The sequence below is a fragment of the Oncorhynchus nerka genome, linkage group LG2 (assembly GCF_034236695.1).
Source record: "Oncorhynchus nerka isolate Pitt River linkage group LG2, Oner_Uvic_2.0, whole genome shotgun sequence".
In the NCBI taxonomy this organism is placed as follows: Eukaryota; Metazoa; Chordata; class Actinopteri; order Salmoniformes; family Salmonidae; genus Oncorhynchus; species Oncorhynchus nerka.
Window position 1 is genome coordinate 55,472,062 of NC_088397.1, and position 21,806 is coordinate 55,493,867.

The window sequence follows — 21,806 nt, forward strand, 5'->3', positions numbered from 1 at the left end:
TTATACTCCTCCTCGTCGTTCTCTTCTTCCTCCTCATCTTGATGTCATTGTTTTGTAGCTTTGCAAGGACTCTGTGCTGTTTGGTGAAGCTTCACACTGGACATTGGTGATTTTGGCTGGTCATACTCATGTTGCTGTATGTCTCTTAGTCATCTGAATGGTTGTCAGGTTTTAAGGGAGCTTCTTTCCCCTCAAAAATAAAAAAATACTTAGATTACTATTTGAGCCGTAAGCACTGGACAACACACAGACCGCAGTAGATGGTGGTCTCCTCCCACTGACGATTGGAACCAGATTAATATGGAGCTCATGCTCTCAACCCTCTCGTCATTCATTAAATCAGCCAGATGTTTAGTTTTCAATACTATGTGATTAGAGCAAGAAGCTCCAGCACACCCCATGGTCGATAGGCCAGGAGGCTCTCCCTCTACTCGATCAATAGGCAGAGTGATTAAACGCACTACATCTTGATCAGAACCTCACGCACATCTTCACTCCTATTCTTTCTCACATTGTACAGTATGTCATGATGTCCAAGGATTCAGGCCTGTTTTCTGTGGGGCAGCTGTCCTGTATAGATTGTGTGAAGGAAATGCAGAGGTACCTTGAGGCTTCGAATGTATCATATTTCTCAGTGTCAATAATGTTTCACAGTGACGTGGGGGGACCGATAGTGCAGCATTGCGATAGATCAAATTCTATTTGTCACATATGCCGAATACAACAGGTGTAAACCTTACCGTGAAATGCTTACTTACAAGCGCAGTTTTAAGAAAAATACCTAAATCCAGCTGTGTGGACCAATCCTTGTACAGCAGCTGGGATTATCATCTTCCTCATAATGGAGATGGAATTCCCTAGTGATCGTGAGCTGGCCATGACACTCAAACAGATGGAAAGAGAGAGAAGGAACTCGATCAACTCATAGTACATAGTGAGACTAGGAGTCCTACACAGGACATATAATGTGTGATCAGGTTAAAGATGTGTAGTTAGCAGCAGCCATTTTGCATTTGTCATTAATGCATGGCAGGGTTCTCGTGGTTTATTTGTTATATGAAGCATAGTTTATTTGTTGGGCTAGGTTACTTTAGTCCCCTTCACCCAACCCACAATTCAATGGGTCTACTGCATTATCAGGGCCTTGAGTAGTAGGGGCATGTCAACAATGTTAATTACATGCCTCTTTCAATGCTTTGTTATCCAAGCATGTTTTCTAATGCCCCCAGATACACCATCAAAGTCTACTCCTATAGTGCAAATCTTCTCTTGGGGCCCCATTGCAAAATAGATAGAATTGCAGGAAATTAGCTTTAAAACTGCAATTCTTTTTCTCAGCAAAATATATCAAATCTAGCTTTTAAACTGTATAATGTTCTCTCTGCCCATGGCAAAATGTGTAGAATTGCAGGAAATGTGCTTTAAAACAGCAAAATGTCTCTGAGGCCAAGAAAAACACCTACGCCACACTAACCACTGCTGCTGAAATAAATCCTAGGGGGAACACTGTCCTAACAGGACTTTTTCCTAAGGATTCTCATCATTGGGTATTCAATTAGTTTATTCATGACCCTCTCACGCAAATTGCTATCTGTATTCCAGGGGATTTTTCCTCGGGACTTTATTGGAATTACCCAGTGTGCCATATGTCAGCCAGACAGGCCTGGATTGTGCTAGTCTGGTCATAATGGCCATTTTAATTACCAAAGGCCTAGCTCTTCTCTCTGACTCTTATTGACACCCTGATAAACTGTATTATGGTTAACCAAGGAAACATATCACCATGAAGGTGTACCATTTGTACTTTGTGATATGTCGTAATAAGAAGAATACCTAGCTAGGAACATTATTTTGATTGGTTCCCACTGGCTGTTGGTGAATATTTTCAGCAGTGGTTTGGTTTCTCCACTGGTCATCTCCAGGCCCTGGAGACTGGAGGTCAGTGTGTGGTGGTATAGTTGTGTCCATGGGTCAACTTGTGTGTGTGCATGAGGAGGCTGTGATTAATGGACAGAAAGCAGCTGGAGGTGACAGATGGCCTAACCCTACTCGCTCTGCTCTACTCCTGACTGGGGACATCCTCCTCAAGCCTCTCGTCTCCTCTATGGTGCTCAAACCATGCAGCTCAAACTCCCCTCCCTCTCTCTCTCACACACACACCATCAAGACAATGCTTGACTCCACTCTATCATCATTCATGTAATCAGACTGCGTCTGTGTGTGCAGCTGCTTCTTTGGTTAACATGCTGAAGCTTTGAAAGGCTGACCAGAGTGTGGCCCCACCAGGTGGCCAGTGACCAGAGTGTGGCCCCAGCAGGTGGCCAGTGACCAGAGCAGGGGGGTGGGGTGACTGACAGGGGACGGGTGACAATGAGGACATGTGACCCTGACAGAGGAGAAATTTGTCTGGGGATGTCTCAAGTGTTTTGTCAATGAATCCTAGTCTGTGTAGTAGATGTTTTCTCGGGTCCAATAAGGCTGTGTCTAGACTTGACAGTTCATGCGGCTTTAGGATTCTGATCATAGAGTTCTGATCAGGGAATTCTAAACGAGTCATGCATCTACACCTACATTTAAATGTGTCCACATTACAGATTTCCGTGCTATATTAAAATGCCAGTATGCATTCTACAAATGTGGAATAGGCTAAATATGATGATGATGATGATGATGATGATGATGATGATAATGATAATAATAATAATAGTTAGCAAGCAACACTAAAGAGATTTCAAACGCGTTAGCATAACTCTAGCCAAACAAAAAAATATTTGTTTTAAATATTAGCTAGCTGGCTATCAGTTATGAGGCCAGCAACACATTCCTCACACGCTAGGAACGTACTGTATTTCCTCCAACGTTATAATGAAAAGGTGCCTCAAAACACAAGTTTTCTGGAGAGTGCTGATGACGTTGCCCACTGTATGCACTTTCGGCAGCCTGATTGCTTCCAGACTGAGGAGAAATCCGCACAATGCATCCCTGACCACCTTCTGAAGTGGTCAGCCAGATCTGAACACAACCTGTCTTTTCAATGCCATCTTTGTATTCTGATAGCATGTAAGTGTCAAGTGTAGACACGACCAAAGTTTGACCCGGACCTGACTGGATCGATCCTTAAAAAAAAGAATGGGGACCCGAGAACAATCATAACCAACCCCAAATGGGACCCGAGTGACAAAAAAAATAATGTTTATCAGCCAAGTTGCTCATCTGGTTAATAGGTCTTTGTATGTTGGCTAATCTTTCTACAAGTTAATAAATGAACCTTATTAGCGTGAAATAAATATGCTACAGATTATGCAGAGCCATGACCGGGTCCACTTGGGTCTATCAGCTGTAGTTACATAGAATCGAGACCCTATAACAATCAAACATGAACTGACCCAAAAACCTAGGGACAAGTTTGCATTTTGGACTCGGTTCGGGTTTTGGGTATTCTGGTTCGGGTGGACCCATGAAGAGACCTCTACTGTGTAATACTGCCACAAGTTGACAGATACAGTAGGATGGAAGTCTTATTGGCTTATAGGACAGTGCTATTGGTTTAGCGTATTAGTGTTTATTGACCTGATAGGATTTAGATGGGAGAAACACTTTAGTCCTGGACAACATGCCCTTAATTAAATGATGCCATGTACTTTGTATCCCCTCTCCTTCCCTTAGCAGAGCCAGGGTTCAGTTCAGCCGGTGTCCCTCCCTGCCCTTCTACAGATCAAAACACCTATTGTTGTCCTGGATGGGAAATATCAGCTGCTACAGCATAGAAGATCAGCGTGATAACTATAGTTCCTCTTCTGTCTTTCCTCCTATCACATTGTTGACTTCTCACCTACCACACCACAGCCCTTCTCTACCTCCAAATACCACAGCCCTTCTCTACCTCCAAATACCACAGCCCGTCTCCACCTCCAAATACCACAGCCCGTCTCCACCTCCAAATACCACAGCCCGTCTCCACCTCCAAATACCACAGCCCGTCTCTACCTCCAAATACCACAGCCCTTCTCTACCTCCAAATACCACAGCCCTTTTCTACCTCCAAATACCACAGCCCTTCTCTACCTCCAAATACCACAGCCCTTTTCTACCTCCAAATACCACAGCCCTTCTCTACCTCCAAATACCACAGCCCTTCTCTACCTCCAAATACCACAGCCTGTCTCCACCTCCAAATACCACAGCCCTTCTCCACCTCCAAATACCACAGCCCGTCTCCACCTCCAAATACCACAGCCCGTCACCACCTCCAAATACCACAGCCCTTCTCTACCTCCAAATACCACAGCCCTTCTCTACCTCCAAATACCACAGCCCTTCTCTACCTCCAAATACCACAGCCCTTCTCTACCTCCAAATACCACAGCCCGTCACCACCTCCAAATACCACAGCCCTTCTCTACCTCCAAATACCACAGCCCTTCTCCACCTCCAAATAGCACAGCTCTTCTCTACCTCCAAATACCACAGCCCTTCTCTACCTCCAAATACCACAGCTCTTCTCCACCTCCAAATACCACAGCCCGTCACCACCTCCAAATACCACAGCCCGTCTCCACCTCCAAATACCACAGCCCTTCTCTACCTCCAAATACCACAGCCCTTCTCTACCTCCAAATACCACAGCCCTTCTCTACCTCCAAATACCACAGCCCGTCACCACCTCCAAATACCACAGCTCTTCTCTACCTCCAAATACCACAGCCCGTCACCACCTCCAAATACCACAGCCCTTCTCCACCTCCAAATACCACAGCCCTTCTCTACCTCCAAATACCACAGCCCTTCTCTACCTCCAAATACCACAGCCCTTCTCTCCTCCAAATACCACAGCCCTTCTCTACCTCCAAATACTACAGCCCTTCTCTACCTCCAAATACCACAGCCCTTCTCTACCTCCAAATACCACAGCCCTTCTCTACCTCCAAATACCACAGCCCGTCACCACCTCCAAATACCACAGCCCTTCTCTACCTCCAAATACCACAGCCCTTCTCCACCTCCAAATACCACAGCCCTTCTCCACCTCCAAATACCACAGCCCTTCTCTACCTCCAAATACCACAGCCCGTCACCACCTCCAAATACCACAGCCCTTCTCTACCTCCAAATACCACAGCCCTTCTCTACCTCCAAATACCACAGCCCGTCACCACCTCCAAATACCACAGCTCTTCTCTACCTCCAAATACCACAGCCCGTCACCACCTCCAAATACCACAGCTCTTCTCTACCTCCAAATACCACAGCTCGTCACCACCTCCAAATACCACAGCCCTTCTCTACCTCCAAATACCACAGCCCTTCTCCACCTCCAAATACCACAGCCCGTCACCACCTCCAAATACCACAGCCCGTCTCTACCTCCAAATACCACAGCCCTTTTCTACCTCCAAATACCACAGCCCTTCTCTACCTCCAAATACCACAGCCCGTCTCCACCTCCAAATACCACAGCCCTTCTCTACCTCCAAATACCACAGCCCGTCTCCACCTCCAAATACCACAGCCCGTCACCACCTCCAAATACCACAGCCCTTCTCTACCTCCAAATACCACAGCCCTTCTCTACCTCCAAATACCACAGCCCTTCTCAACCTCCAAATACCACAGCCCGTCACCACCTCCAAATACCACAGCCCGTCACCACTTCCAAATACCACAGCCCGTCACCACCTCCAAATACCACAGCCCTTCTCTACCTCCAAATACCACAGCCCTTCTCTACCTCCAAATACCACAGCCCGTCACCACCTCCAAATACCACAGCCCGTCACCACCTCCAAATACCACAGCCCGTCACCACCTCCAAATACCACAGCCCTTCTCCACCTCCAAATACCACAGCCCGTCACCACCTCCAAATACCACAGCCCTTCTCTACCTCCAAATACCACAGCCCTTCTCCTCCTCCAAATACCACAGCCCGTCTCCACCTCCAAATACCACAGCCCGTCTCTACCTCCAAATACCACAGCCCTTCTCTACCTCCAAATACCACAGCCCTTCTCCACCTCCAAATACCACAGCCCGTCACCACCTCCAAATACCACAGCCCTTCTCTACCTCCAAATACCACAGCCCTTCTCCACCTCCAAATACCACAGCCCGTCTCCACCTCCAAATACCACAGCCCTTCTCTACCTCCAAATACCACAGCCCTTCTCTACCTCCAAATACCACAGCCCTTCTCCACCTCCAAATACCACAGCCCTTCTCCACCTCCAAATACCACAGCCCTTCTCCACCTCCAAATACCACAGCCCTTCTCCACCTCCAAATACCACAGCCCTTCTCCACCTCCAAATACCACAGCCCTTCTCTACCTCCAAATACCACAGCCCTTCTCTACCTCCAAATACCACAGCCCTTCTCTACCTCCAAATACCACAGCCCTTCTCTACCTCCAAATACTACAGCCCTTCTCTACCTCCAAATACCACAGCCCTTCTCTACCTCCAAATACCACAGCCCTTCTCTACCTCCAAATACCACAGCCCGTCACCACCTCCAAATACCACAGCCCTTCTCTACCTCCAAATACCACAGCCCTTCTCCACCTCCAAATAGCACAGCTCTTCTCTACCTCCAAATACCACAGCCCTTCTCTACCTCCAAATACCACAGCTCTTCTCCACCTCCAAATACCACAGCCCGTCACCACCTCCAAATACCACAGCCCGTCTCCACCTCCAAATACCACAGCCCTTCTCTACCTCCAAATACCACAGCCCTTCTCTACCTCCAAATACCACAGCCCTTCTCTACCTCCAAATACCACAGCCCGTCACCACCTCCAAATACCACAGCCCGTCACCACCTCCAAATACCACAGCCCTTCTCTACCTCCAAATACCACAGCCCGTCACCACCTCCAAATACCACAGCCCGTCACCACCTCCAAATACCACAGCCCTTCTCTACCTCCAAATACCACAGCCCTTCTCCACCTCCAAATACCACAGCCCTTCTCCACCTCCAAATACCACAGCCCTTCTCTACCTCCAAATACCACAGCCCTTCTCTACCTCCAAATACCACAGCCCTTCTCTACCTCCAAATACCACAGCCCTTCTCTACCTCCAAATACTACAGCCCTTCTCTACCTCCAAATACCACAGCCCTTCTCTACCTCCAAATACCACAGCCCTTCTCTACCTCCAAATACCACAGCCCGTCACCACCTCCAAATACCACAGCCCGTCACCACCTTCAAATACCACAGCCCTTCTCTACCTCCAAATACCACAGCCCTTCTCTACCTCCAAATACCACAGCCCGTCACCACCTCCAAATACCACAGCCCGTCACCACCTCCAAATACCACAGCCCTTCTCTACCTCCAAATACCACAGCCCTTCTCCACCTCCAAATACCACAGTCCGTCTCCACCTCCAAATACCACAGCCCGTCTCCACCTCCAAATACCACAGCCCGTCACCACCTCCAAATACCACAGCCCTTCTCTACCTCCAAATACCACAGCCCTTCTCTACCTCCAAATACCACAGCCCTTCTCCACCTCCAAATACCACAGCCCTTCTCCACCTCCAAATACCACAGCCCTTCTCTACCTCCAAATACCACAGCCCGTCTCCACCTCCAAATACCACAGCCCTTCTCTACCTCCAAATACCACAGCCCTTCTCTACCTCCAAATACCACAGCCCGTCACCACCTCCAAATACCACAGCTCTTCTCTACCTCCAAATACCACAGCCCGTCACCACCTCCAAATACCACAGCTCTTCTCTACCTCCAAATACCACAGCTCGTCTCCACCTCCAAATACCACAGCCCGTCACCACCTCCAAATACCACAACCCTTCTCTACCTCCAAATACCACAGCCCGTCACCACCTCCAAATACCACAGCCCGTCTCTACCTCCAAATACCACAGCCCTTCTCTACCTCCAAATACCACAGCCCTTCTCTACCTCCAAATACCACAGCCCTTCTCCACCTCCAAATACCACAGCCCGTCACCACCTCCAAATACCACAGCCCTTCTCTACCTCCAAATACCACAGCCCTTCTCCACCTCCAAATACCACAGCCCGTCTCCACCTCCAAATACCACAGCCCGTCTCCACCTCCAAATACCACAGCCCGTCACCACCTCCAAATACCACAGCCCTTCTCTACCTCCAAATACCACAGCCCTTCTCTACCTCCAAATACCACAGCCCGTCTCCACCTCCAAATACCACAGCCCTTCTCTACCTCCAAATACCACAGCCCGTCTCCACCTCCAAATACCACAGCCCTTCTCTACCTCCAAATACCACAGCCCTTCTCTACCTCCAAATACCACAGCCCGTCACCACCTCCAAATACCACAGCTCTTCTCTACCTCCAAATACCACAGCCCGTCACCACCTCCAAATACCACAGCTCTTCTCTACCTCCAAATACCACAGCCCGTCACCACCTCCAAATATCACAGCCCTTCTCTACCTCCAAATACCACAGCCCTTCTCCACCTCCAAATACCACAGCCCGTCACCACCTCCAAATACCACAGCCCGTCTCTACCTCCAAATACCACAGCCCTTTTCTACCTCCAAATACCACAGCCCTTCTCTACCTCCAAATACCACAGCCCGTCTCCACCTCCAAATACCACAGCCCGTCTCCACCTCCAAATACCACAGCCCTTCACCACCTCCAAATACCACAGCCCGTCACCACCTCCAAATACCACAGCCCATCTCTACCTCCAAATACCACAGCCCTTCTCTACCTCCAAATACCACAGCCCTTCTCCACCTCCAAATACCACAGCCCGTCACCACCTCCAAATACCACAGCCCGTCTCCACCTCCAAATACCACAGCCCTTCTCTACCTCCAAATACCACAGCCCGTCTCCACCTCCAAATACCACAGCCCGTCTCCACCTCCAAATACCACAGCCCGTCTCCACCTCCAAATATCACAGCCCGTCTCCACCTCCAAATACCACAGCCCGTCACCACCTCCAAATACCACAGCTCTTCTCTACCTCCAAATACCACAGCCCGTCACCACCTCCAAATACCACAGCCCTTCTCTACCTCCAAATACCACAGCCCGTCACCACCTCCAAATACCACAGCCCGTCACCACCTCCAAATACCACAGCCCTTCTCTACCTCCAAATACCACAGCCCTTCTCTACCTCCAAATACCACAGCCCTTCTCCACCTCCAAATACCACAGCCCTTCTCCACCTCCAAATACCACAGCCCTTCTCCACCTCCAAATACCACAGCCCTTCTCCACCTCCAAATACCACAGCCCTTCTCCACCTCCAAATACCACAGCCCTTCTCCACCTCCAAATACCACAGCCCTTCTCCACCTCCAAATACCACAGCCCTTCTCCACCTCCAAATACCACAGCCCTTCTCCACCTCCAAATACCACAGCCCTTCTCCACCTCCAAATACCACAGCCCTTCTCTACCTCCAAATACCACAGCCCTTCTCCACCTCCAAATACCACAGCCCTTTTCTACCTCCAAATACCACAGCCCTTCTCTACCTCCAAATACCACAGCCCTTCTCTACCTCCAAATACCACAGCCCTTCTCTACCTCCAAATACCACAGCCCTTCTCTACCTCCAAATACCACAGCCCGTCACCACCTCCAAATACCACAGCCCGTCTCCATCTCCAAATACCACAGCCCGTCTCCACCTCCAAATACCACAGCCCGTCTCCACCTCCAAATACCACAGCCCGTCTCCACCTCCAAATACCACAGCCCGTCACCACCTCCAAATACCACAGCCCTTCTCTACCTCCAAATACCACAGCCCTTCTCTACCTCCAAATACCACAGCCCTTCTCAACCTCCAAATACCACAGCCCGTCACCACCTCCAAATACCACAGCCCGTCACCACTTCCAAATACCACAGCCCGTCACCACCTCCAAATACCACAGCCCTTCTCTACCTCCAAATACCACAGCCCTTCTCTACCTCCAAATACCACAGCCCGTCACCACCTCCAAATACCACAGCCCGTCACCACCTCCAAATACCACAGCCCGTCACCACCTCCAAATACCACAGCCCTTCTCCACCTCCAAATACCACAGCCCTTCACCACCTCCAAATACCACAGCCCTTCTCTACCTCCAAATACCACAGCCCTTCTCTCCTCCAAATACCACAGCCCGTCTCCACCTCCAAATACCACAGCCCGTCTCTACCAAATACCACAGCCCTTCTCTACCTCCAAATACCACAGCCCTTCTCCACCTCCAAATACCACAGCCTCCACCACCTCCAAATACCACAGCCCTTCTCACCTCCAAATACCACAGCCCTTCTCTACCTCCAAATACCACAGCCCGTCTCTCCACCCAAATACCACAGCCCGTCTCCACCTCCAAATACCACAGCCCTTCTCCACCTCCAAATACCACAGCCCGTCCACCTCCAAATACCACAGCCCTTCTCTACCTCCAAATACCACAACCCTTCTCTACCTCCAAATACCACAGCCCTTCTCTACCTCCAAATACCACAGCCCTTCTCTACCTCCAAATACCACAGCCCTTCTCTACCTCCAAATACCACAGCCCTTCTCTACCTCCAAATACCACAGCCCTTCTCTACCTCCAAATACCACAGCCCTTCTCTACCTCCAAATACCACAGCCCTTCTCCACCTCCAAATACCACAGCCCTTCTCTACCTCCAAATACCACAGCCCGTCCACCTCCACAGCCCGTCTCCACCTCCAAATACCACAGCCCTTCTCTACCTCCAAATACCACAGCCCTTCTCTCCACCTCCAAATACCACAGCCCGTCTCCACCTCCAAATACCACAGCCCGTCCCAAAATACCACAGCCCTCTCCACCTCCAAATACCACAGCCCTTCCTACCTCCAAATACCACAGCCCTTCTCTACCTCCAAATACCACAGCCCTTCTCCACCTCCAAATACCACAGCCCTTCTCTACCTCCAAATACCACAGCCCTTCTCTACCAAATCCAAATACCACAGCCCTTCTCTACCTCCAAATACCACAGCCCGTCCACACCTCCAAATACCACAGCCCGTCTCCACTCCAAATACCACAGCCCGTCTCCACCTCCAAATACCACAGCCCGTCACCACCTCCAAATACCACAGCCCTTCTCCACCTCCAAATACCACAGCCCTTCTCTACCTCCAAATACCACAGCCCGTCACCACCTCCAAATACCACAGCCCGTCACCACCTCCAAATACCACAAATACCACAGCCCGTCACCACCTCCAAATACCACAGCCCTTCTCCACCTCCAAATACCACAGCCCGTCACCACCTCCAAATACCACAGCCCTTCTCTCCAAATACCTCAGCAAACCTAAATACCACAGCCCTTCTCCACCTCCAAATACCACAGCCCGTCCCACCTCCAAATACTCCACCTCCAAATACCACAGCCCGTCTCTCCAAATACCTCCAAATACCACAGCCCTTCTCTACCTCCAAATACCACAGCCCTTCTCCACCTCCAAATACCACAGCCCGTCACCACCTCCAAATACCACAGCCCTTCTCTACCTCCAAATACCACAGCCCTTCTCCACCTCCAAATACCACAGCCCTTCTCCACCTCCAAATACCACAGCCCGTCTCCACCTCCAAATACCACAGCCCTTCTCCACCTACCATACCAGAGCCCGTCTCCACCTCCAAATACCAGAGCCCTTCTCCACCTCCAAATACCACAGCCCGTCTCCACCTCCAAATACCACAGCCCTTCTCTACCTCCAAATACCACAACCCTTCTCTACCTCCAAATACCACAGCCCTTCTCTACCTCCAAATACCACAGCCCTTCTCTACCTCCAAATACCACAGCCCTTCTCTACCTCCAAATACCACAGCCCGTCACCACCTCCAAATACCACAGCCCTTCTCCACCTCCAAATACCACAGCCCGTCTCCACCTCCAAATACCACAGCCCTTCTCTACCTCCAAATACCACAGCCCGTCTCCACCTCCAAATATCACAGCCCGTCTCCACCTCCAAATACCACAGCCCGTCACCACCTCCAAATACCACAGCTCTTCTCTACCTCCAAATACCACAGCCCGTCACCACCTCCAAATACCACAGCCCTTCTCTACCTCCAAATACCACAGCCCTTCTCCACCTCCAAATACCACAGCCCTTCTCCACCTCCAAATACCACAGCCCTTCTCCACCTCCAAATACCACAGCCCTTCTCCACCTCCAAATACCACAGCCCTTCTCTACCTCCAAATACCACAGCCCTTCTCTACCTCCAAATACCACAGCCCTTCTCTACCTCCAAATACCACAGCCCTTTTCTACCTCCAAATACCACAGCCCTTCTCTACCTCCAAATACCACAGCCCTTCTCTACCTCCAAATACCACAGCCCTTCTCTACCTCCAAATACCACAGCCTTCTCTACCTCCAAATACCACAGCCCGTCACCACCTCCAAATACCACAGCCCGTCTCCATCTCCAAATACCACAGCCCGTCTCCACCTCCAAATACCACAGCCCGTCTCCACCTCCAAATACCACAGCCCGTCTCCACCTCCAAATACCACAGCCCGTCTCCACCTCCAAATACCACAGCCCGTCACCACCTCCAAATACCACAGCCCTTCTCTACCTCCAAATACCACAGCCCTTCTCTACCTCCAAATACCACAGCCCTTCTCAACCTCCAAATACCACAGCCCGTCACCACCTCCAAATACCACAGCCCGTCACCACTTCCAAATACCACAGCCCGTCACCACCTCCAAATACCACAGCCCTTCTCTACCTCCAAATACCACAGCCCTTCTCTACCTCCAAATACCACAGCCCGTCACCACCTCCAAATACCACAGCCCGTCACCACCTCCAAATACCACAGCCCGTCACCACCTCCAAATACCACAGCCCTTCTCCACCTCCAAATACCACAGCCCGTCACCACCTCCAAATACCACAGCCCTTCTCTACCTCCAAATACCACAGCCCTTCTCCTCCTCCAAATACCACAGCCCGTCTCCACCTCCAAATACCACAGCCCGTCTCTACCTCCAAATACCACAGCCCTTCTCTACCTCCAAATACCACAGCCCTTCTCCACCTCCAAATACCACAGCCCGTCACCACCTCCAAATACCACAGCCCTTCTCTACCTCCAAATACCACAGCCCTTCTCCACCTCCAAATACCACAGCCCGTCTCCACCTCCAAATACCTCCCAAATACCACAACCCGTCTCCACCTCCAAATACCAGAGCCCTTCTCCACCTCCAAATACCACAGCCCGTCTCCACCTCCAAATACCACAGCCCTTCTCTACCTCCAAATACCACAACCCTTCTCTACCTCCAAATACCACAGCCCTTCTCTACCTCCAAATACCACAGCCCTTCTACCTCCAAATACCAAATACCACAGCCCTTCTCCACCTCCAAATACCACAGCCCTTCTCTACCTCCAAATACCACAGCCCTTCTCTACCTCCAAATACCACAGCCCTTCTCTACCTCCAAATACCACAGCCCTTCTCTACCTCCAAATACCACAGCCCTTCTCCACCTCCAAATACCACAGCCCGTCACCACCTCCAAATACCACAGCCCTTCTCCACCTCCAAATACCACAGCCCTTCTCTACCTCCAAATACCACAGCCCTTCTCTACCTCCAAATACCACAGCCCTTCTCTACCTCCAAATACCACAGCCCGTCACCACCTCCAAATACCACAGCCCGTCACCACCTCCAAATACCACAGCCCTTCTCCACCTCCAAACCACAGCCCTACCAAATACAGCCCTTCTCCACCTCCAAATACCACAGCCCATCACCACCTCCAAATACCACAGCCCGTCACCACCTCCAAATACCACAGCCCGTCACCACCTCCAAATACCACAGCCCTTCTCCACCTCCAAATACCACAGCCCGTCAAATACCAGCCTCCAAAATACCACAGCCCTTCTCCACCTCCAAATACCACAGCCCTTCTCCACCTCCAAATACCACAGCCCGTCTCCACCTCCAAATACCACAGCCCTTCTCTACCTCCAAATACCACAGCCCTTCTCCACCTCCAAATACCACAGCCCTTCTCCACCTCCAAATACCACAGCCCGTCTCCACCTCCAAATACCACAGCCCTTCTCCACCTCCAAATACCACAACCCGTCTCCACCTCCAAATACCAGAGCCCTTCTCCACCTCCAAATACCACAGCCCGTCTCCACCTCCAAATACCACAGCCCTTCTCACCTCCAAATACCACAGCCCTTCCACCTCCAAATACCACAGCCCTTCTCTACCTCCAAATACCACAGCCCTTCTCTACCTCCAAATACCACAGCCCTTCTCTACCTCCAAATACCACAGCCCTTCTCTACCTCCAAATACCACAGCCCTTCTCTACCTCCAAATACCACAGCCCTTCTCCTCCAAATCCAAATACCAGCCCGTCACCACCTCCAAATACCACAGCCCTTCTCCACCTCCAAATACCACAGCCCTTCTCCACCTCCAAATACCACATCCCGTCTCCACCTCCAAATACCACAGCCCGTCACCACCTCCAAATACCACAGCCCGTCTCCACCTCCAAATACCACAGCCCGTCACCACCTCCAAATACCACAGCCCGTCACCACCTCCAAATACCACAGCCCTTCTCCACCTCCAAATACCACAGCCCTTCTCCACCTCCAAATACCACAGCCCTTCTCCACCTCCAAATACCACAGCCCGTCACCACCTCCAAATACCACAGCCCTTCTCCACCTCCAAATACCACAGCCCTTCTCTACCTCCAAATACCACAGCCCGTCACCACCTCCAAATACCACAGCCCGTCACCACCTCCAAATACCACAGCCCTTCTCCACCTCCAAATACCACAGCCCGTCACCACCTCCAAATACCACAGCCCTTCTCCACCTCCAAATACCACAGCCCGTCACCACCTCCAAATACCACAGCCCTTCTCCACCTCCAAATACCACAGCCCTTCTCCACCTCCAAATACCACAGCCCGTCTCCACCTCCAAATACCACAGCCCGTCTCTACCTCCAAATACCACAGCTCTTCTCCACCTCCAAATACCACAGCCCGTCTCCACCTCCAAATACCACAGCCCGTCTCCACCTCCAAATACCACAGCCCGTCTCCACCTCCAAATACCACAGCCCGTCTCCACCTCCAAATACCACAGCCCGTTCCACCTCCAAATACCACTGCCCGTCACCACCTCCAAATACCAAAGCCCTTCTCTACCTCCAAATACCACAGCCCTTCTCTACCTCCAAATACCACAGCCCTTCTCCACCTCCAAATACCACAGCCCGTCTCCACCTCCAAATACCACAGCTCTTCTCCACCTCCAAATACCACAGCCCGTCTCCACCTCCAAATACCACAGCCCGTCTCCACCTCCAAATACCACAGCCCGTCTCCACCTCCAAATACCACAGCCCGTCTCCACCTCCAAATACCACAGCCCGTCTCCACCTCCAAATACCACAGCCCGTCTCCACCTCCAAATACCACTGCCCGTCACCACCTCCAAATACCAAAGCCCTTCTCTACCTCCAAATACCACAGCCCTTCTCTACCTCCAAATACCACAGCCCTTCTCCACCTCCAAATACCACAGCCCGTCTCCACCTCCAAATACCACAGCCCTTCTCCACCTACCACACCACAACCCGTCTCCACCTCCAAATACCAGAGCCCTTCTCCACCTCCAAATACCACAGCCCGTCTCCACCTCCAAATACCACAGCCCTTCTCTACCTCCAAATACCACAACCCTTCTCTACCTCCAAATACCACAGCCCTTCTCTACCTCCAAATACCACAGCCCTTCTCTACCTCCAAATACCACAGCCCTTCTCTACCTCCAAATACCACAGCCCTTCTCCAAATACCACAGCCCTTCTGTACAAATACCACAGCCCTTCTCTACCTCCAAATACCACAGCCCTTCTACCCTCCAAATACCACAGCCCTTCTCTACCTCCAAATACCACAGCCCTTCTCCACCTCCAAATACCACAGCCCGTCACCACCTCCAAATACCACAGCCCGTCACCACCTCCAAATACCACAGCCCTTCTCCACCTCCAAATACCACAGCCCGTCACCACCTCCAAATACCACAGCCCGTCACCACCTCCAAATACCACAGCCCTTCTCCACCTCCAAATACCACAGCCCTTCTCCACCTCCAAATACCACATCCCGTCACCACCTCCAAATACCACAGCCCGTCACCACCTCCAAATACCACAGCCCGTCACCACCTCCAAGTACCACAGCCCGTCACCACCTCCAAATACCACAGCCCGTCACCACCTCCAAATACCACAGCCCTTCTCCACCTCCAAATACCACAGCCCTTCTCTACCTCCAAATACCACAGCCCGTCACCACCTCCAAATACCACAGCCCTTCTCTACCTCCAAATACCACAGCCCTTCTCTACCTCCAAATACCACAGCCCGTCACCACCTCCAAATACCACAGCCCGTCACCACCTCCAAATACCACAGCCCTTCTCCACCTCCAAATACCACAGCCCGTCACCACCTCCAAATACCACAGCCCTTCTCCACCTCCAAATACCACAGCCCTTCTCCACCTCCAAATACCACAGCCCTTCTCCACCTCCAAATACCACAGCCCGTCTCTACCTCCAAATACCACAGCTCTTCTCCACCTCCAAATACCACAGCCCTTCTCCACCTCCAAATACCACAGCCCGTCTCCACCTCCAAATACCACAGCCCGTCTCCACCTCCAAATACCACAGCCCGTCTCCACCTCCAAATACCACTGCCCTTCTCCACCTCCAAATACCACAGCCCGTCACCACCTCCAAATACCAAAGCCCTTCTCCACCTCCAAATACCACAGCCCTTCTCTACCTCCAAATACCACAGCCCTTCTCCACCTCCAAATACCACAGCCCGTCACCACCTCCAAATACCACAGCCCTTCTCCACCTCCAAATAACCCGTCTCCACCTCCAAATACCAGAGCCCTTCTCCACCTCCAAATACCACAGCCCTTCTCCACCTCCAAATACCACAGCCCTTCTCTACCTCCAAATACCACAGCCCTTCTCTACCTCCAAATACCACAGCCCGTCACCACCTCCAAATACCACAGCCCTTCTCTACCTCCAAATACCACAGCCCTTCTCTACCTCCAAATACCACAGCCCTTCTCCACCTCCAAATACCACGGCCCTTCTCTACCTCCAAATACCACAGCTCTTCTCTACCTCCAAATACCACAGCCCTTCTCTACCTCCAAATACCACAGCCCTTCTCTACCTCCAAATACCACAGCCCTTCTCTACCTCCAAATACCACAGCCCTTCTCCACCTCCAAATACCACAGCCCTTCTCCACCTCCAAATACCACAGCCCGTCTCCACCTCCAAATACCACAGCCCGTCTCCACCTCCAAATACCACAGCCCTTCTCCACCTCCAAATACCACAGCCCTTCTCTACCTCCAAATACCACAGCCCTTCTCCACCTCCAAATACCACAGCCCTTCTCCACCTCCAAATACCACAGCCCTTCTCCACCTCCAAATACCACAGCCCTTCTCTACCTCCAAATACCACAGCCCTTCTCTACCTCCAAATACCACAGCCCTTCTCTACCTCCAAATACCACAGCCCTTCTCCACCTCCAAATACCACAGCCCGTCTCCACCTCCAAATACCACAGCCCGTCTCCACCTCCAAATACCACAGCCCGTCTCCACCTCCAAATACCACAGCCCGTCTCCACCTCCAAATACCACAGCCCTTCTCCACCTCCAAATACCACAGCCCTTCTCCACCTACCACACCACAACCCATCTCCACCTCCAAATACCACAGCCCTTCTCCACCTACCACACCACAACCCGTCTCCACCTCCAAATACCACAGCCCTTCTCCACCTACCACACCACAACCCGTCTCTACCTCCAAATACCACAGCCCACTATGTCGCTATTTCTTTTTTTTCTGTCTCCCTCTACTTCCTCTTTCCTCTCCAATCTTCCGGCGTCCGTCGGCTTCCCTGCGGTCACCTAGTGCTCATTCCCGATCCCATACCTACTCAACCCTGACTCCCACTGCTGTAGCTGTGGCTGCTGTTCCCTCTCCTCCCCTGTTGTTTTCCACTCGTCGCTGTGATCAGCTCAGCAGCAGCAGAGCTCTCCTCACTGGGTTTGTGCCTGAGCCTGCCTGCGCTGCATAGAGAAATCAGCAGGATCCCTGCTATAGTCTGGTAGCTACCACTCTACTCTCTCTCTCGCTCCCCCACTCTTTGCATCAAGGCAAGTGTGCTGTGCTTTGTCTGCTGTTATTTTTGCACTGTTTCTTTCTCCTAGATGACGGGTGGCTGGAGAGGTGCAGTGAGCAAGTGAGCGTGTGTGTGGGGAGGTGTGTGATGTTTCACCATTCTTGAACATGGTGGATGGCTTGCAAATAGGCTAAAAGGATGTGGCGGGGGTGGGGTCGAGGTTGAGTTGGGGGTGGGGTTGGAGAGGGGGATGGGCAGAAGGGAAGAGGGAGGATGGAACTAAGCACACGCGCAAGCATGCTCAGCTATGTAGCTAGCACACTGGCACAGATGGGGACTGCTAGGAGCACGTTTTCCCTGCCTCATTTTACCCTGCAGGGTTTGTATGTAGGACCTGCTTTTCACAGGCCTCTCTGTATAGGGCTTGACATTAATGCTAGTCCGCTTGTCTGGGACGAGTAAAGAAATAATTGTCGGACAAGCAGAATATATATTGAAGTTGTCTGAATAGAAGTAAAAATATCACACAACAATCACAATATCAAACAAGGCAACAGTAAACATGTCATCCCCCCATGAATGATGCTGCACCCCACTTGGGCCAATTGAGATATTGTGTGTGATTAACAGATTTCAGTTCATTACTATAGCTCCCACCTTGGGCCAATCAGTGTCGTTTTGTAAATGCCAGATCTTTATAGTATGACTCTTCATTCACCCAAGTTTCGTCAAAATCGGCCCCTTGCTTTGTGAAATATCGCGTGTGACTAACGTACGAACGAACAGACGGAGACATATCTACAGTCCCCTTCCCGATTTCATCGTGGGGGACAACAATTATTCAGAATTGAATTGGATCAGTGTCCTCTGGATTCAAGTTGTTAGCACTGTATCTGTTCTCCCAATCTGTGCAGAGCACATCGGAGTAAAATGATCATTGGTAATGCATGTGTGTGCAGAGTAAATCGGATTAAAATGATCATTGTTAATGCGTGTGTGCAGAGCACATCGGAGTAAAATGATCATTGTTAATGCGTGTGTGCAGAGCACATCGGAGTAAGATGATCATTGGTAATGCGTGTGTGCAGAGCACATCGGAGTAAGATGATCATTGGTAATGCGTGTGTGCAGAGAACATCTGAGTAAAATAATCATTGATAATGCATGTGTGTGCAGAGTAAATCGGATTAAAATGATCATTGTTAATGCGTGTGTGCAGAGCACATCGGAGTAAAATGATCATTGGTAATGTGTGTGTGCAGAGCACATCGGAGTAAAATGATCATTGGTAATGCGTGTGTGCAGAGCACTTCGGAGTAAAATGATCATTGGTAATGCGTGTGTGCAGAGAATGAGAGACATTGCAGCAGCAGGTAGCCTATAAAATGATAAACAAACAGACTAGATAGCCAAATCAAAATATACAGTATTTAGTATTTAGAAAGAATTTAGACCCCTTGACCTTTTCCACATTTTATTTTTCAGCCTAATTCTAAAATGTATTCAATTATTTATTTTACTCATCAATCTACACAAAATACGCCATAATGGCAAAGCGAAAACAAGTTTTTAGAAAATGTTGCAAATTTATTAAGAATTTAAAATAGGGTTCTTGGTCTCCTCCCTGACCAAGGCCCTTTCCCCCCGATTGCTCAGTTTGGAAGAGTCTTGGTGGTTCCAAACTTCTTCCATTTAAGAATGATGGAGGCCACTGTGTTCTTGGGGATCTTCAATGCTGCAGACATTTTTTTCTACCCTTCCCCAGATCTGTGCCTCGACACAATACTGTCTCAGAGCTCTACGAACAATTCCTTCAACCTCATGACTTAGTTTTTGCTCTGACATCCACTGTCAACTGTGGGACATTATATAGACAGGTGTGAGCCTTTCCAAATCATGTCCAATCAATTGAATTTACCACAGGAGGACTTCAATCAAGTTGTAGAAACATCTCAAGGATGATCAATGGGAACAGGATGCACCTGAACTCCATTTTGTCTCTCGTAGCAAAGGGGCTGAATACTTATGTTAATAAAAATATTATTTCACCTTTATTTAATCAAGTAGGCCAGTTGAGAACAAGTTCTCATTTAGAACTGTTACCTGGCCAAGATAAAGCAAAGCAGTGCAACACAAACAACACAGAGTTACACATGGGATAAACAAAAGTACAGTCAATAACACAATAGAAAATGTATATAAAGTGTGTGCAAATGTAGTAAGATTAGGGAGGTAAGGCAATAAATAGGCCATAGTGGCGAAATAATTACAATTTAGCATTAACACTGGAGTAATAGATGTGCAAAAGATGAATGTGCAAGTAGAGATACTGGGGTGCAGAGGAGCAAAAAATAAATAACAATATGGGGATGAGGCAGTTGGGTGGGCTATTTACAGATGGGCTGTGTACAGGTGCAAAAATCACTGAAGCTGGAGTCTTATATCTCCTCCACTAACTTTAAGCTGACAATCAACACCCTGGTCATCTGTATGTGAAGAAGATGTCGCACTGAATGAGGCAAAAGGGATCACACTAAATACTGACTGGTATTTTTTTTTTACAAGAATTTATGCTTTTGGTTCCCCTTTACATCTGTCTCTATGAACGTTTCACGACCCTTTGACCAATGAAATGTATTCAAAATACCTTTTCATCAAAACTCTTCAGTTCATAGGCTCTCAAAGTTGTCTGTCAAACCCTGTATCTCCACCATGGCTCTTGAAGTGAAGCACACGGCTTCACCCTGAGGATATTTTGCCCGGGGGTTCTTAGTGAGACGCAATCAGAGGTAAGGTGCACTTTAATTACCTTCTGTCTTTGTAATATTCTATATTTCTTGAGTAAGAAGTTTTTCTCAGATATAATTATGTTGTTCAAATTGTGTTTCGAGCGCATTGTTGAAATTGTGTTTAGAGTGCAAATCAAATGGCTAGGTAGCTAACCCCGATTTTGGCTCCCCATATGATCTCTGCTTGTTGGCTAACTAGCCACCTTGTCATTGGCGTAAAGTGTTAACAGATAAATCAGATGTGTGTTGCAATGGCTAACAAGCTATCACATTAGGTTGCCACTAGATAAGCTGGCTAAACTAGCTCGCTGCAGTGTCAACCATGTAGCTAGCTAACGCTAACTAGATGAACCGGGACGTCCAGCGTAGCATCCTCCCAGTCCATTGCTCTCCTCTCACTCTGTGTGTGTCGAAATGTCCTACTTTTTTATGACAAGGCCTATAAGCGCATCTGTAGTACAGTCAGTGTATCATCTCAGTAAGTGTTTTGGACCATGACTAGAAATACATTTTTGTGTGTCTTTTTATTTACAGCTTGTAGTGGCACATCCGAGGGAGGGGAGAATGGCCAGCCAAGAAAAGACAATAATCTTCAAAGTGAAAAGGAGAGGTTCAGAAGGAAAGGAGAATTGAGGGGAGAATTGAGGGTAAATCCTATCTTGGCATCAAAAAGATGATTGAGTTGACTATGGCAATGATTGATTTATTACGTACA

The 21,806-nt window shown here is 49.7% G+C and overlaps 1 protein-coding gene across 8 annotated transcripts in view; it reads left to right on the top strand.

Annotated features, from left to right (window-relative positions):
* The window catches only part of magi1b (membrane associated guanylate kinase, WW and PDZ domain containing 1b), a 211,425-nt gene that overhangs the window by 110,779 nt on the left and 78,840 nt on the right, over positions 1 to 21,806 (top strand). The gene's annotated exons all lie outside the window — the stretch shown is intronic.